The 16,132-nt window shown below is 36.0% G+C and overlaps 1 long non-coding RNA gene across 1 annotated transcript; it reads left to right on the plus strand.

Annotated features, from left to right (window-relative positions):
- The first annotated feature begins 864 nt into the window (after positions 1-864).
- LOC139738926 (uncharacterized) lies at positions 865-5,442 on the plus strand. The gene is made up of 3 exons (XR_011711478.1): positions 865-1,282; positions 3,625-3,722; positions 4,164-5,442. It is a non-coding gene; the product is annotated as an uncharacterized lncRNA (long non-coding RNA).
- Positions 5,443-16,132: the final 10,690 nt, after the last annotated feature.

Genomic DNA, 16,132 nt, shown 5'->3' on the forward strand with positions numbered 1-16,132 from the left:
CGTAAATTCTAAGATGTAACGTCCAGCTCGTGTCCAGTTCTTTGGGCCTCATTCAATAGTGTCTAACTCGTGGTCCTTATTTGCGTAGTGTGTAGTTTTTTGGATAGTATAGCTCATGGGCCTCATTGTCATTAGTGTCGAGTTTAAGGGCTGTTTTACAATCGTGCTCTATCACTCATGACGGATGTCGAGCTCGTGATGTACACCACTCGTAAGTACCCAATTTGTAACGTGCTCATGACGGGAACTACACACATGAAACACGATGGCGCGTACTAGAAGTTATCTTAACTGATACTTTATCATAACTACAGATGTCAGCCATGCATCTGAAGACCGTATTATCATTCTCCAATTCTATTGTACAAGTAACACTCCCTAATTATCCTCAGGTTGGCCTTTGGCCGCGGAAAAATAAAGCAGAAAGAAAGGGCCAAATAAGAGTTTACCGACTACTTACGCGTGGTATGGAGATCATTATCAATACGATATGAACAAACAGGCAAATTTACTGCTCATTGAACCTTGGACTATGTCTCCTACGAATAAACAGCGCAAACAGAATGTTGTATGCTACATAATCTGCAATATGAACATTTTAACAGCTTAAGAAAAGCAAGCAAACGGCTATGTTGCGGGCAGGAGCGTTACATCTACTTCACGCACTCACAGACGAATACATTTTGCCCAACAAGGTTTTATTACTTGGGATGTTTTCCACAATTGTCTTTTTTCTTTAATATGATTATTGTGATTGCCTGACAGTATTTTAGGACATTACATTCCAAAAGTGTATTCAACTTATTCTTTATGAATCATCTCAGTCTCTCAGACTACTAGCTATGGATAGAAATCGTCGGTGTTTTCACGAACTGACGCTATTTCGATTTTGGTCAAAATTTTCAAAATCGAGATATTGGTACCAAATGAAAGTGCTTTCAAAACTCTACCAAATCCCAAAATTTTAGATCACAAAATTAATTATTCTTAATTTTATCAAAGAAAGAAAAAAACGACGGTACTCGAAATATCGAGAAATTGAGAAAAAGGGGTTTCACGAACCGACGCAGGAAAGATACGCCGGTTCGTGAAACCCGAATTGCTACGGTGAAGAGCAATGCGGGTTTCACGAACCGTCGCAGTTGCATTATTTTGAGCTTTGTTCAACTTACTGGCCTAGAATTAGGTTTTGGCCCTAATCCAGATCTCAGAGTGAGAACCAAACCTTCTGAAAGATGAATGACGGCCTAAGCCAGCCCACTGTCCACGAGTGAAGTGAATGGTAAGCTATAATCCTATTAAAATCATGCTCAAAATAACAGTTTCAGTTGGACTACCATAACCATTAATTGCGGTAGTGTGTAGTCCCATGTATTCAATCGCGTGATGCTTATGAAGCCTAGTCTGTAAACGCCATCCAATTTCAAATTAGATCCCAAATCATATTATTTATTGTTTCTTTTCAACTTATGTCGTTACTTCTGAGACTACTGAGTACTGTAGTCGTAACGTCTGTGTGCAAGACATGCAGATTGCAAGATTTCAAAGTCTCGAAGACACTAAAAGCCTTGACTTTTGAGTTGAAAATGAAATCATGAGATTGACAAAGTAGGCGTACTAAACAAAAAAAATAATAAAAAGTCTAACAGTAAAACTCAAAGGAAGAGTAAAGAATAAAGTTAGACATGTTAGACTTTTACTTTCAAGTCTAACTATTAAGTCTAAGTTAAGACTTTACTTGTAATACCGGTACCAGTTACTAAAACTAAGATCAGCTGAAGTCTAAGACCAAGTCAAATTAACACAGTTCAGAGCCATACCGGTACACGGTAGTCTAGCTCTAGATCTACATCTAGACTAGTGGTAATAGTAGGTAGAGTCCACCCATTTTTTCCCCCAATCTTTACTGGTCCATTCCTGAAAAAGTTACTGGTCAGTGTCCAACAGTGATTTTTCCTGGTCAGGGACCGTCGGACCAGTGCCAGTGTGCAGCGTTGGTGTAGATGTCATCTATGACAGTATGTGGTCTAGTGATACTACCTAACGCTAAACACTACGAGTAGTACTCTACAGGTTAGGTGGCTTTCCTGTACAGTGCAGTGTTATAGTATACTTGTGAATTCAGCCCTAGTACCGTACTGTGTGTAGATATGTGACATTATGTCTAATGTTAGTTCGAGTGGAGTACCTTTGAAGCACAGCGGTGGGACTTTTTTTCCCTAAAACTTGTGAATGCGGCCCAACCAAATGGCGTTTACATATTCACGCGTGATTGATAGTGATACAGTAGCGCTGTCGATTTCCACAGCATCCATACATAATCTTTTGTCCTTTCTTCTTTCCTTTTTTCCCTTTGTTCTTTCACCCTTTTTATTCTTGGAATCGAAGGACTTCTAAGAAATGTCCCTCGACTGATTTAACCAGGACTCTTGAGTCCTGGTAAACCTAACCTAACCGAGTAACCGTTAACATTTGTTAGGCCTAACATAACAGTAACACTGACTTAGCCCTGTATTGACTTTGTCTTTGGCCGACTTACTGAGATGGCGAGTCTAACTCTTTAACGTTAGTCTAAACGTAGTCGTTAGATCTGTCAGTGTCAGTGTCACCGGCTTTTGTATATGGTGCCATCTCTAACGTACGTTAACAAGTTGATGTTATCTATGTCAACTTACTGAGTCAGTAATAGTGGTACTGTCATCCTGTTGGATATCGCCGCAATATCATCCGTGACATGTTAATTTCGTGTCACAAAGACAAAAGTTGCCAAGATCTAATAGTATTAGATGTCTAGATCTAGATGTAGTCTAGATCTATAATATAAATTTTGTGAACCACTGGTAACTTAAAAGTGAAAGGTCTAGACTTCACTTAGTCTATAATTAGACCAAACATTCATGAGGCAAAGGCCTACTTAGTAGATCTATTCTTATTCTATTTTAAGAATTTAACGTCAATTCCTACTAAACTCGCCACATGTTATTTCTAAGGCCAAGGACTTCGGGTTAGTGATTTTTTTTTTCATAAATACCAAACAGCAGACGTGTTTCATTTGCATTCTTGTGCAGACTTCATGAAAATATGTGCAGTATCAAAGAAATATGATGCACATGACAATGCCAGTGTTTTATAGGTGAATGGTTAATACCTTTAAAAGCTGAATGATAATGTAGAGTCTAGGTCTAATTAAGATGTTACAGTCTCTGATAAGAAACAGGTTTGATTGTCATAGACTGTTTCCCAAATGCAGGTACATGTAGTAATATTCAGCTATTTCAATGCAATGCCTTGTTTACAAATACATGTAGATTTATATTCATGTGAATGATAATTCAATTTCTACATGAGACATACCAAGTGCTAAACATAATATCTTGCATCAGTAAAATGTGTAAATGAAGAGGCAATTTGAATATGCATCAAATACGAAAAGCAGCATTTTTTGACATTCTTTGATCCTGCATAGGCCTACCATTTTGTTTTATGTTTAATATAAATAGAGCAAAATAATTTCAACTTCAGTTTTGTTGGCTGATTTTTTTTTCTTCTCAAAATTAAAGTTGTATCTTGTGCCATGATGTTTGATTTTAATCAAAAGTTCTTAATTTCTTTCTTTTCTTTCAGATGACTGGTGCCATGTAGTAGCGAAGAACTGGACTGTCTCAGAAAAGAAAAGGAAAAGTACAGGGTCGTGTACATCACCAACGGATGTGAATACAATGGTAATGTAGAGTCTAGGTCTTATTAAGATGTTAAAGTCTCTGATAATAAACAAGTTTGATTGTCGTAGACTCTTTCCCAAATGCAATTAGTGATATTCAGCTTTTTCAAAGCAATGCCTTGTTTACAAGGACATGCAGATTTATTCATGTGAATAATAATTTAAATTCTACATGAGACTTACTAAGTGCTAGACATAAGATCTTGCATCATTAAAGTATGTAAAAGGCGAGACAATTTGAATATGCATCAAAAACAGCAGTATTTTTTTTGACATTCTTTGATCCTGTATACCGTTTTGTTTTATGTTTAATATAAATAGAGCAAAATAATTTCAACTACAGTTTAGTTGGCTGATTTCTTTTTCTCAAAATGAAAGTTGTATCTTGTGTCATGATGTTTGATTTTAATCGAAAGTTCTTAATTTCTGTCTTTTCTTTCAGATGACTGATGCCATGCAGTAGCGAAGAGCTGGACTGTTTCAGAGAAGAAGAAAAAAGTACAGCATCGTGCTGATCATCAAGGAATGTGAATACAATGGCTTAGGAAAGAAGACAATCTACAGATAGGATAGAAGGGAGAAATTGGGATGAAGGGCGACAACATAAGGACGGTATATCTACAGTGAAATGTGATTGTAAAGTGGAAACATGAAAGGAGATCCTAAGATTGAAGGTGAAAACAATGCATTCCATTCTGTGATGTCGTAATTACAATTTTGCTACACTTTAATAACACTACAGAGAGACATTTATATCAAGGAAAGCTTCATGTGGATGTGGAACGTTAGATTTTTTTAAGTGTTCATTGGTATGTATTTCATGATAATAAATCTTGAAGGTTTTGTGTTGTAATCATAACCTTGTGATAAATCTTGATAGATTTCTAAGTGCACATTGGCAATATTTAGATGATGCTGTAATCAGATTAAGTTCTATTCTCCTTTATTCTTTTATTTATTATTTTGTTGTCTTCAACCCACTTTGAATGTGTCACGTATGATTCTTATAAACATGGGAACATGCACTCCATGTAAATGATAGGACTTATAACAATTTGACATAATTATTCAACCATCACTATACAGTTCTGTTATAAGATGTTCTTTATCTAACTAAAATTGTAAATTATGATACGTGTATGTTCCCATGCAAACTCACAACAAAATACAGAAATTTGATTTCTTTTAATAATAATTCATTATGTCTCTAAATTTACAATTAAAGAAAGTGATTGCAATAAGGATGTCAAACATCGTATATTAAAATAATAGATTATTCATTTGTCTCCATCCGTAGTAACGCACGCAACTGCAGTGTGCAGTTTGTAGGCTGCTGTGAAAAAAAAAATCACAGGCAGCCCAAGCAGGATTCGAACCCACGACCTCTGGATTACTAGACCAGCGTCATAACCACTAGACCACCAGAGTGCCCTGGCGCTACCTTTACACATGAATAATTAAGTATAGAAGGGCTTGGGGGCGCTTCGAAGTTTACTGCTCTTATTAAATATGTACATGTCATTTGCAACTCAACTAAAGATGATTAAACACACTGAAATTCTTACTTTAAATGATATTCATAATCTGTTTTTTTTTTCTTTAATAGCTTGGGATGTACACTTTATACACTGTATCGGTCTACATTTCGCCTACAATATGGAAAAGACGTTTGTTTTTGAACAAACAAAAAATTAAGAGTCCTTTAAAGGTGCTGTAAAACAGTGGTGTTTGTTTGTTTGTTTGTTTTTTGGTGGGGGGGGGGGGGGGAGGGGAGTCAAATTAGCCTTGGCCCCTCTCCGCCGTCTTTTTTTTTTCCTTTAGCTGCATATTTTTTAGTCATCACATGAAAATTCGTCTGCATCCACCCCGTAGTTTTGCTGATGACCTTTCTTTTTAATTATTTTAGCCACACACAATTTTGGCTGAATTTCCCCAACCCTCTGGTGAATTTGCTAGTACATGTACTAAAACACATTCTCAGAATGTGTTTATAGTACTGGTGGATTAAGGATTCACAGGGAGGGGGGGGGGGGGTCGGCCAAAATTTCTCTTTTCTCATAATACAAGCCTTCGGGGCGAAAGGCTGATATTATGGGCTTTCTACACACATTTTTAGATGCTAATTATTGGTTAACATGAGCATGATCATTTATGTTGTGATTTATTTGTTTCCTTTTATATGTATGACTTCTATTAGAGACTTAATTGGCTTGGCACTCCTTACATCGACCTATTTTAGACACCCATTTCCCTCTCTCTCTCGTGCTTTTTCTCTACTGTCCTGTGAATAGTGTAACTACATGTACATGCAGTACCTCTTCTCTTTTGTATGATATACATCAAGTTTTTATCTGAGCATATGGGTGTTGCAGCACTCTCAAGCTTCATGCATATATGCAGCAACATCTTTGTGTGGTCATATACATACATGTAGTTATGCTTGATATATTAATTTGAGAATGTTATTCTTTCTCTTGTATATGTTCCGTCCGCACTCTATAGATGTAAATGTACGATGTAAGATTTGGTGTGCATGTTCGAACTGTGTTCCTCTTTTTGTGAACACACAAGAACTGATATAATAATGAACTTGAATTACACATATTCTTGAATCTTGATTCCATCTCCATTTGCCATTGGATATGTATTGATTTATGGAGCTCTTCCACAATTGTTATCCTTCCCATTGTCATTACTCATCTCTGAATAATTCAAATTTGATATTCTACTGAGGACCTATGTTTCTTCGATTACATAATGCACCTCTTCAATATATTGCTGCAAAAGGCATAATAAAACATGACCATTGTTATATATTTAAAATGAAGCTTGAAATTCTGATAGTGTTGATATTCATGTATTTTTAGGAGTTTATCAGTTTCGAAGAGTGCATGCAGGATGAGTTTATGTCTTTATATGATCAGGTGCAGCTATCATAGAATCTGTTGAGCAGGAAAGAGAAAGATGGAAAATGAGGAATTATGAGTGAATTCGCATGCGAGCCAAATGACAATGACACTGATAAAAATTGTGACAAAGTAAATGTCACAAATATGTGGAATAATAAGAAATAAAGAAATTAATATATTATTTCAGAGAAAGAAATAACAGAGTGCATGCATGAGTATGAAAGATGAGTAAATACAAGTAATTATTACTGACTGGCACATCTTTTTCCCAAGATTTAGCGGTATCCTTCATCTTAGAACAAACATTCATAATTATTATGAAAGAAGTGAACTGAATTTGAATTAAAAATAATGTGAAAAAATGAAAAAGTAAGTTAATTAAGTAAAAAAAAAAAAAACAGTAAAAAAATATGAAACACAGTATACCGAATACATGTATTACCATAGATGTCCAAATGCAAAAGTGTTAAATAATAATATATCCACAAAAAGGGGGGGGGGGGGCAAAGAAATCTTTGAAACGATCAACCACAGCTATAATAACAATACATGCGTGTACTAAATGAAGATGAAAACAATGACAACACTCTTTTTAGAACAATTAAGAGAAACTGGCTTGTATTATCATCTTAATTATCACTAAATGTATTGTAATCATCACAACAATCATTACATGACAATTAATTTCAATTAATAAGGTTATTGTTGATAAGCAGGTATAGCCCTAATAGTATTTGTATGTAAACACATACGAAAATGAAATAGCGACGGTTCGTAAATTCACGCGTATTGCACGTTACCTATTGTACAGGCCCTACAGCGCGGGTCCCACGAACCGGCGTAATACAACTTACGTCGGTTCGTGGGACCCGCGCTTAAGTACATAACCTATGGTGCGCGCAAGAAACGATGGATTTACGAACCGACGCAGTGAGTTTGAAGACAGAAATATCGTAAATTTTTTGAATTCACACTAAAATTACACTATGGATAGGAAGAATAACTTCCACTCTCATCACCCTGTCAAAATTTTCACACACAAGACAGGAAAAGTCATTGAAAACGTTGTCTAAAACTTGTGAGATCTTTAAACGCGATTTTCTCAGAACTGCATTTTCGCTCAAAAACGAAATAGCGTCGGTTCGTGGTAACACCGACGGAATATACGACCTCTTTCTCCTTTTGACACTGACTGCTTCTATGTTCTGTGACCAAAATATAAAAGGTAAGTGCAACTTTGTTTTCATGAATATGCGCTCAATTAAATCGTTGCCGAGTAATTACCAATATGATAGGTTGGTTCAAATCAACAGATCCTTCTAGAAAATTACAAAATTCTGAGAATGTCTTAAAACACTATTTTAAAGAGAGTTGTTCGTTATTGCTGCATCTCTTTCACTTAAAACCATTCGGGATTTAGCCAAATAAAGACGTAACCCTCGTATTGCAGACTTAGATGATAAAGTTTCTTCAGTTCAACGTATCCAATTTAACTTGGACAATGAGTGTGTTCACTTTAATTCTTTACCAGGCATCAGTCCTATAGATCCTATATAATTATAGGCCCACAGCAATCTATCCAAAGTTACATGTTTATCACTTCTGGGGCCAAAGAATGTGGGGAAAAGGCAAAGTCCTTAAAGGTTTAAAATTATTAGCATAAGCTTTTAATAATTATAAGGGGAAGGATTAGAGTATAATGTTATTGAATGATTTTCTGGTAAACATTTGTGGTTTCAACAGAAAGTTATGACATTGACTTTAATTAAAATTTACCAGTTACAATTTCAATAACGTCATGTTTGTTTTTTTTTTTTTAGGACAATATTTTGAATTTTTATTGACACGGTTGGTTGATTTCAAAACGTGCAAGAGTAGAATGGTATAACATGGCTGTGTGTTTATCACGTCATTTGCGTTGTATTGTTCTTACATCTTATCTTTTATGATCACTTTAATCAAATGGAGAGAAGAAAATAATTATTATATAGGTGCATTAGGACAACAAAGATTATTTTGATATGAGCTAATATTACTTATCATTTTCCATTCCTCTGGGCAAAAATGTTTTCACTTCACCTTAAAAATCAGACTCAACTTATTCAAAGTTTTAAACCTTAGTTACGTATTGGGAAGAAATTTCTCTTGTTGCTAGTATACGAGACAAACTGGGTTATCAAAATAATAGTAATAATAATAAAGAAAAAACCTGATCTCTCTGCTGCACCTCCCCAATTTTCGGGGGGGGGGGGGGCATGAAGACAAGCATCATGAATACAAGAAGTTTAGAGTAAAGAGCCTTATGTTTATGAAGTTCAATGCACGCATACAATCACTCGAACTCAAATTTCTGCCATCTATACTAGCGTCAGTGGTAGGCACTGTCCCCAACGTTCAAGGATGGAAAGGAGAAGACATGCTGTTGCGATGTGACATTAAGGACGAGCCTCTAGGTGTGCACTGGGAAAAGGAGGGCGTCTTAAATCCCGAACAGAAGACGCCAAAGGCTGAATATTTCAGTGGAAATTTTAAGAGCTTTGAGGAAAGGTTTGATATCGACAAGAACTTTAGCCTCGTCATCAGCAGCTTGGAGGTGGCAGATGAGGGTCGTTACTATTGTCAGGTGCTGCTTAAGAATTCCCAAAGTTTGGGAAATTCCACCATCATGACAATTAGCTGTAAGTAACATCTGTCTCTATTCATATCGTAATTAGTGAGAGGGAAATAATATTGTTATGAATTAGTTTAACGGTATAGATAGAAAAAAAGAAGAAGCTATCTGAAAAAAAAAAGGAGACGAAGGAATGACATGTCAGTGATAGTTCGTAACATTATCATATTGTCACATTGCCCTTTAAGCCAATTTCAAGAGTAATCGTGGTGATGGATAACTGAGAATTGCAATCAAACGTTTTGTTTGAAAGAAGTACAACATGACTCATTAAGTATATTATTGTTGTTAGAGCATGTCTATATATTGTTCATTTTCTCCTAAGGACGCTTAACCTTCCGTTTAGTTTCTTTTTCATAAAACATTACATGATTAGACTTGCTATAATGACATATCTGAGACTGTTTTCATAGTACAAGTTTCACATCAATCAGATAGATCAAGATAGAAGAGACAACTTTAAATATAAGTATATATATATATATATATATATAATGATTTTGAGTCAGAGAGGAAGATTTACATTTAAAATTGTTCAAAATAGACCTTGTCTTCTTGGTTTTTTTAGGGGGGGGGGCACTTTTCTACATTGTGGTGTCATAGGAACTATCCTATATGACATTACCATTTATGCCTTAAAACAAAATAGATGTAGACTGTGGACAGTTAGTGTGTGAACTTTCTGTATAAATCACTGATGAATTATGTTTTGAAACAGATTATATTATTTTTTCCCTAAAACAACAGTTTCTATAAATGCGTTACCATAGCAACCACCAACTTTGATACAAAGTTAGACTTTTGGTTTACTGAGTTTTCTATAACAGAAAAAAAATCACTTGTAGAAGACATACTGAGACAGGTTCAATCACTTGTCTCACATTTACAAGCTTCATAACTACACTATGAATAATATTTTTTTCTGTTTCATTTTGTTACGCTGATTCTTGTTGTGTTTATCATACTACTTATGAATTTTGAGGTATATTAACACTTGATGTTTGGTATCAAGTCATTAAGCTATATAGATGTCATCATCCTAAATTTAGAATTCAAAATAATGTAAACAGGTAAGTATTATTGATTTTGTGTTATCATACATTAGTCATAATTATGTTTCTTCATTCTGAGCATTTCTCAGGTTATAGTCTCATTTGTAAAATAGCAAATCCAAACAAAAAAACACAGAACAACTCAAAAGCGAATACAACTCTTCGTTACATCTACGCAAAGTACCAGGTGATATCATGACATGTCAATTATTTGCCGAGTAAAGATTAGGATCCGTATATAACATATACAGATTTGTACTTCATTTCAAAATAATGTTCTAATTTTCCTAGCGATGGCATCAAGACACACGATTAAGGAGTGTGCTGATAGAAGTCAATCTCGTCAAAGCCAGTGTACATATCAATCTCCCTCCAACACCCCTTCTCTAAATCTTACGTGTGTCGTGAGTGGATTCAAACCTAACATTTCCATGCTATGGACCGAGGAGTCGGGAAAGAGACTGAATTCCGTGGTTTCACAGCAGAACACACTTTCTGACGGCACATACGAGAGACGAGAGACAATCACTGTTTCAGCCAAACATGGGAGCAAACCTCCATTTGCGTGGCTACCGGTGACTCGCTGAATGGAACGTCGACCCGAGAAATCACAGTTCTGCATTCATCAGGTTTTGTGAAATATTGCCAATTCTATGCTTCTGAATACTAACTGGCAAACAATTGATATTACTTAAACAATAATGTTCTATAGAGGTTTGTAACGGGGAAGTATAATTTGCTCATTTATATTTCGAGCAAAGTAACATTTCCGCACAAGTATGAAAATGTGTCCATTTTACTGGTCTCCAATTTACTATGAAAAAGAAAAGATGCATTTAAGCAACATTTTTATCAATTTCAATGAATAAAAAGTAGGAGAAGATGAAGAAGAGAACGAATACGAACAAGAAGAAGAAGAAAAAAAGAAGAGGAAGAAACTTACGACAATTGACAGGGGTACGTGTCACAAGTCCGATACCAACGAGCTATACAGCACACGAGTCGCACAGTCCGTGATATCGACACTGCTAGGGAAGGATATGAAGGCCCATATGAGTTTAGATGATAATAATAGATCCACGAGTCCGATTTCTATTACTGTCATAATTATGCATTGTTGGTCTCATGGACCACTTTTTTATTTTGTTTTATTTTGCTTTGTTTTGTTTTGTTTTTGCCTGTGAAGTGTCAGACTCGAAGGTATTGTTTGCCTAGTGCAGGAATTTTGCCATTTTACCTACATGTATTAATGTCAAGCTATAACAAACTGTATGTCTCGTGAGCTCTGTGACTCATGTAATGGATCTTTCATCAATGTCGAGCTCTTTGGTTGTCGGTCTCGTAGGATGAGTGAATTAGAAGTGTGTCCTTTGAATAATTTGTTTTGTCATCATAATCATGATAATAGTTATGTGACCGTGCATCACAAATCAACAATAGTCGCACCCCTAGATTTCACATGAGAACTAAAAAAACGTAGAACAGGTCAACCAAGTCGATTTTAAGTTTCTATATTTTTTTTTTCAAGAGCTAGTCTCCGTCTTATTCTGAAGTTTTGGATCATAAAACGAATGGAAAAGTATTTTCGAGCAGTTTTTTTCTACAACCATTCCTTGTAGAGTAGTGTGATCAGGCACGTCTTCGAAGTCACTTTTGATTTCTTGAAAATCCTTTGCACACTCTTCACTTTTCCAACCCTAATATCTTTAAATAAAAACAAATATGCTACTGCTTTGAAAGTTTGCATTATTCCGGAACAGAGCGTGTTAATGGAGCATGATCAATCACAGCTAAATCTGATAATTCCTTCATTGTTGTTGCTCTGGTGGTTTAAATCCTGTGTTTTGTCCCTTTCATTTTATGGCATCACGGCTTGATAAAAATTAAGAGCTTTAATAGACTCTGTACAGAGCCCCTTTTCTTAATTTATACTTTTCCAGAGTGTGTGCTTTCTTTCCAATATTTTGATAGGTTAAGGGAGTCCAGTTGAATTGAGTTATACATCATTTTAAAGCTTAAAGTCTGTTCTTTCAGAATCTGCCCTTAACTAAAAATCCATATCTGGTGACGTTTAGTTGGTTTTGTGATGCAGGGTCATATATGTATTCAGGTAATCAAGCACTTCGTTTTCACTATCAAACATAAACTCTCACACACACACACACACACACACACATACTAAAAATATTAACATTGTATCGCATATCTAACTATTCGAATGTGTTTATTTTACTGTCTTCTAAATGGAGTTATAACGAATGAAAACGTGTCTCATTTGTGTCTATGTCACATTTCAGGAAAACGTGTTGATTCGAGTGTCATCACTGGACTCACCATTTGTGTGCCTGTAACCGTAGTCATCCTATTTGTCTTTGTTGGGAAATATCTGCAAAGCAAACATACGGATTTCCTGCCGCGAAAAGGTATTGTTTTATTTTCTTTAAGGTTAGATATTTGCATTCATTGGGTTAATGGTTATGCGCGTGTGTGTCTTTGTGTGTGTGCACGCGGGCGTGTGTGCATAGGTGTGTATTTCTTTTTCTTATATTTTCGTATTTTTTTCCACAAAAAATAGAATTATTACTAATATTTGTCAACGTTACAGAGACCGAAAAATTATCCAATGTAATCAGAACTTGCAAATTTATTGTTAACGATGATTACTCTATATGTCAAATAGAAGAAATTACTGTATATTATTCGTGAAGGGTAATTGCATCAGACCACACATCGAAAGCGTATATGCTTAAAATGATATTGGCCTGAAAATCTGGTAGTGAAAAGAGAGGAAACAAGAAAGGTGTTAAAAAACTATTTGTGCCCCTGATATACAGTATATGAACATCTTCATCTATAGTGATGCTCTTGTTGTTATTGATGATGATTATATTTCAGGATGTGGCTGGAACCCCTGCTGGCGAAGACCAAACATACCAGAGCGATTTCACGAGGAAGAAGAATTGATGCTGGGTAAGAAAAACATGCAGATAATCACAATCCCATTCGTTGTCTTTAAAAATGCACTATTCCATTATGCACAGTGACTTTTATAATTATGTTCAACATTATGAAACCTCATCTCTTTTAATTACGTTCTTTGTACAATGATACAGCTGTATTATGTAACACAGAAAGTGGAAAGAACGATCAATCGTTTTCCAGCCCCCCCCCCCCTTCTCTCTCTCTCTCTCTCTCCATCCCTGTCTGTGTATACAGGTTATTCCTACATGTCTATACGGGTATGTATGTATACTCATATATTTATAATATCAATGATTATTTTATGTCTTTGTTTTTTTTTCCTTTTATTTTGGTTTCTCTTCTAAGAACCACCATCGCTTACAAAGGCCCAAGTACAGCAATGCAAAGACGATCTGAAGGCATTTTACCGTGTGTCACGACGCAAGGTCACGATGGATCCACTCGACTTTATGGAACGTGTTGAATTGGATGATATTTACACGAATCTAAGTATAATAGACCAAAATAGCAAGCGTAAGACACCGATAACATACGACTATCTTCTGACAAACAATGAAAATGAAAATTTTTCAAAGCGACTTCTGATCCAAGGTGAGGGAGGTGTCGGTAAAACAACGCTTTGCGCTAAGATTGCCTGGGACTGGTGCCAAGGAAGGATTATCCAGGATCTGGACATGGTACTCCTAATACCTCTTCGAGATATCAAGAACGCAGCAAGTCTTGGTGATATTGCCAAAATGTATCTCTCTCATTCAAATACGGCAACAAAGGAGAAGATAGATGACTATATTTCAACAAATGTGAGTAGGATTCTCATTATATTTGACGGTTTCGACGAGTTTGACGAAAAATTATGTAAAACGAGCAGCAGTGAGGTCATTCGCATTCTACGAACAGAGCAATACAATTCATGCAAAGTAATTGTGACAACACGCCCTTGGAGGACAAATGAATTCATGATGGACAAGAGTCTTGCCGAAACGTACACTTTTCTAAACGTCGAAGGATTTAACAAGGAGAATTTATCAACTTATATTAGGAGGTACTTTCGGATTAGAGGGAAGGACACTCTTGCTGAAAGCTTGATCAGTTTTATGCAGGAAAATGATGTCATCCGTTCAAACATGGCCCCGTTTCCTATTTACTGTGCAATGCTTTGCCTCATGTGGAGCGACTTCAGTGAAGAAAGACGAAGAGAAATGCAAAAATTGCACACTTTCTCCCAGATTTTTGGAGAAATGATCTCTTTCCTGAAAGAACACTACGCATCAAAGGGTTGTGAAAATCTACAGAATCAGAACATTGTTGAACATTTAAAGGAAGCTGGTAGGGCAATTCATGAAATAAGTGAGATAGCCTTAAAAGGTTTATTTGACAGGAATCTCTCATTTCCTGAAGAACAATTCAGAGAGTGTCATGATGCCATGGTCACATGCTGCAGAGTTGGTGTTTTGACTATAGAAAAAGATGTCATCACAAGGGGACGTCGGCGTGATGTCAACATTTCATCTTTGGTTACATCAACTGCTTCTTTTCCCCACAAACTGTTCCAAGAATACATTGCAGGGGTATATATTAAGTATTTATTCGACAATGATCGTGCTAAGTACGACGAGGTGAAAAACGAACTTCTTAGTCGACCTGAGGAGTTTCGCTACGTACTCTACTTCACCTCAGCTTCAGGGAATGAACTCGGCCTTGATATCCTCAAAGGCTTGATAATCTGTGCCACCGATAACTTTAAATCTCTTTCCTACCATGCCGATGGGTGTGATAAACGTGATTTCTGCGTTGACGTTGCGTTTGAATGTCATACTGAGGAGGCAACAAAGGCAGTGGGAGAACGGTGGGATAGATACACACTTTCCTATTCACCGGAACACTTAGTGTCGGGAGTGGCGTTCATGGTGCGCTACAACCAAGTGGTGAGTGACACAACTTGCATATTGACATGAAATATGTCAAAAAATACTATGTCGAACGAAAATAAGATTCATTGTGTGTTGTGTTGTGTGTGTGTGTGTGTGTGTGTGTGTGCGTTTCCCCTGTATTAAATGGAGTGCATAATCTACAACCTCAACAGCTGTACTCAAAGTTGGAAATTTTTTGAAATACAATATCCTGGAAAATTGTATATACGTTTTACGTATAATATTGTTATGTAAAGTAATTGCCTCCCCGCATGATACAATTGAATGACGATTTGATGTGTGCGTTTAATCTTAGTCGCCATGTAACTTATTTCATGTCTTCTTATTATTCAGAACTAAATTTTAGGGAAAAAAGTAATTATGAGGAGTCAAGCAATATGCTCTTATGACAAAATAATTGGACTCCACGGAGAACACAATGCAGTTTCATTGTCGACTAAAATCAGACCAATTTGCGACAGTTGCAGTTGTCAAACTGCCCTATAGTAATCATTCAAATTTGGTTATACTAAAGACGCCGTGTATCAAAGGGAGATGTCAAACTGGGTATCATGTATAGAACATACATAATGTGTTTTAGGCCTACGTCTACTTAGGGCACATAGCACGAGAATTGATACAATCATATTCATCACCCCTCTGCCTTTCTAATAATATATCAAATTAAAAATACAATCTTTTCTTCCCGAGTTGTGATTAGTGAAATGACGGTTTGAATAGAACGTGTATCAATTAATGATCCTCTTTGCTCTGAGTTTCAAACCTCCAGTCAACTGCTAGTACTTTATCAACGTTATTCATTTATGAATAATTACTTTCCTCTATTGTCAATTTATGTCCGTTCTATCAGAAATCGCTGGACATGA

The sequence above is a fragment of the Diadema antillarum genome, unplaced genomic scaffold (genome assembly GCF_040938485.1).
Source record: "Diadema antillarum isolate AM-2024a unplaced genomic scaffold, OU_Dant_1.0 seq00000775_RagTag, whole genome shotgun sequence".
In the NCBI taxonomy this organism is placed as follows: domain Eukaryota; kingdom Metazoa; phylum Echinodermata; class Echinoidea; order Diadematoida; family Diadematidae; genus Diadema; species Diadema antillarum.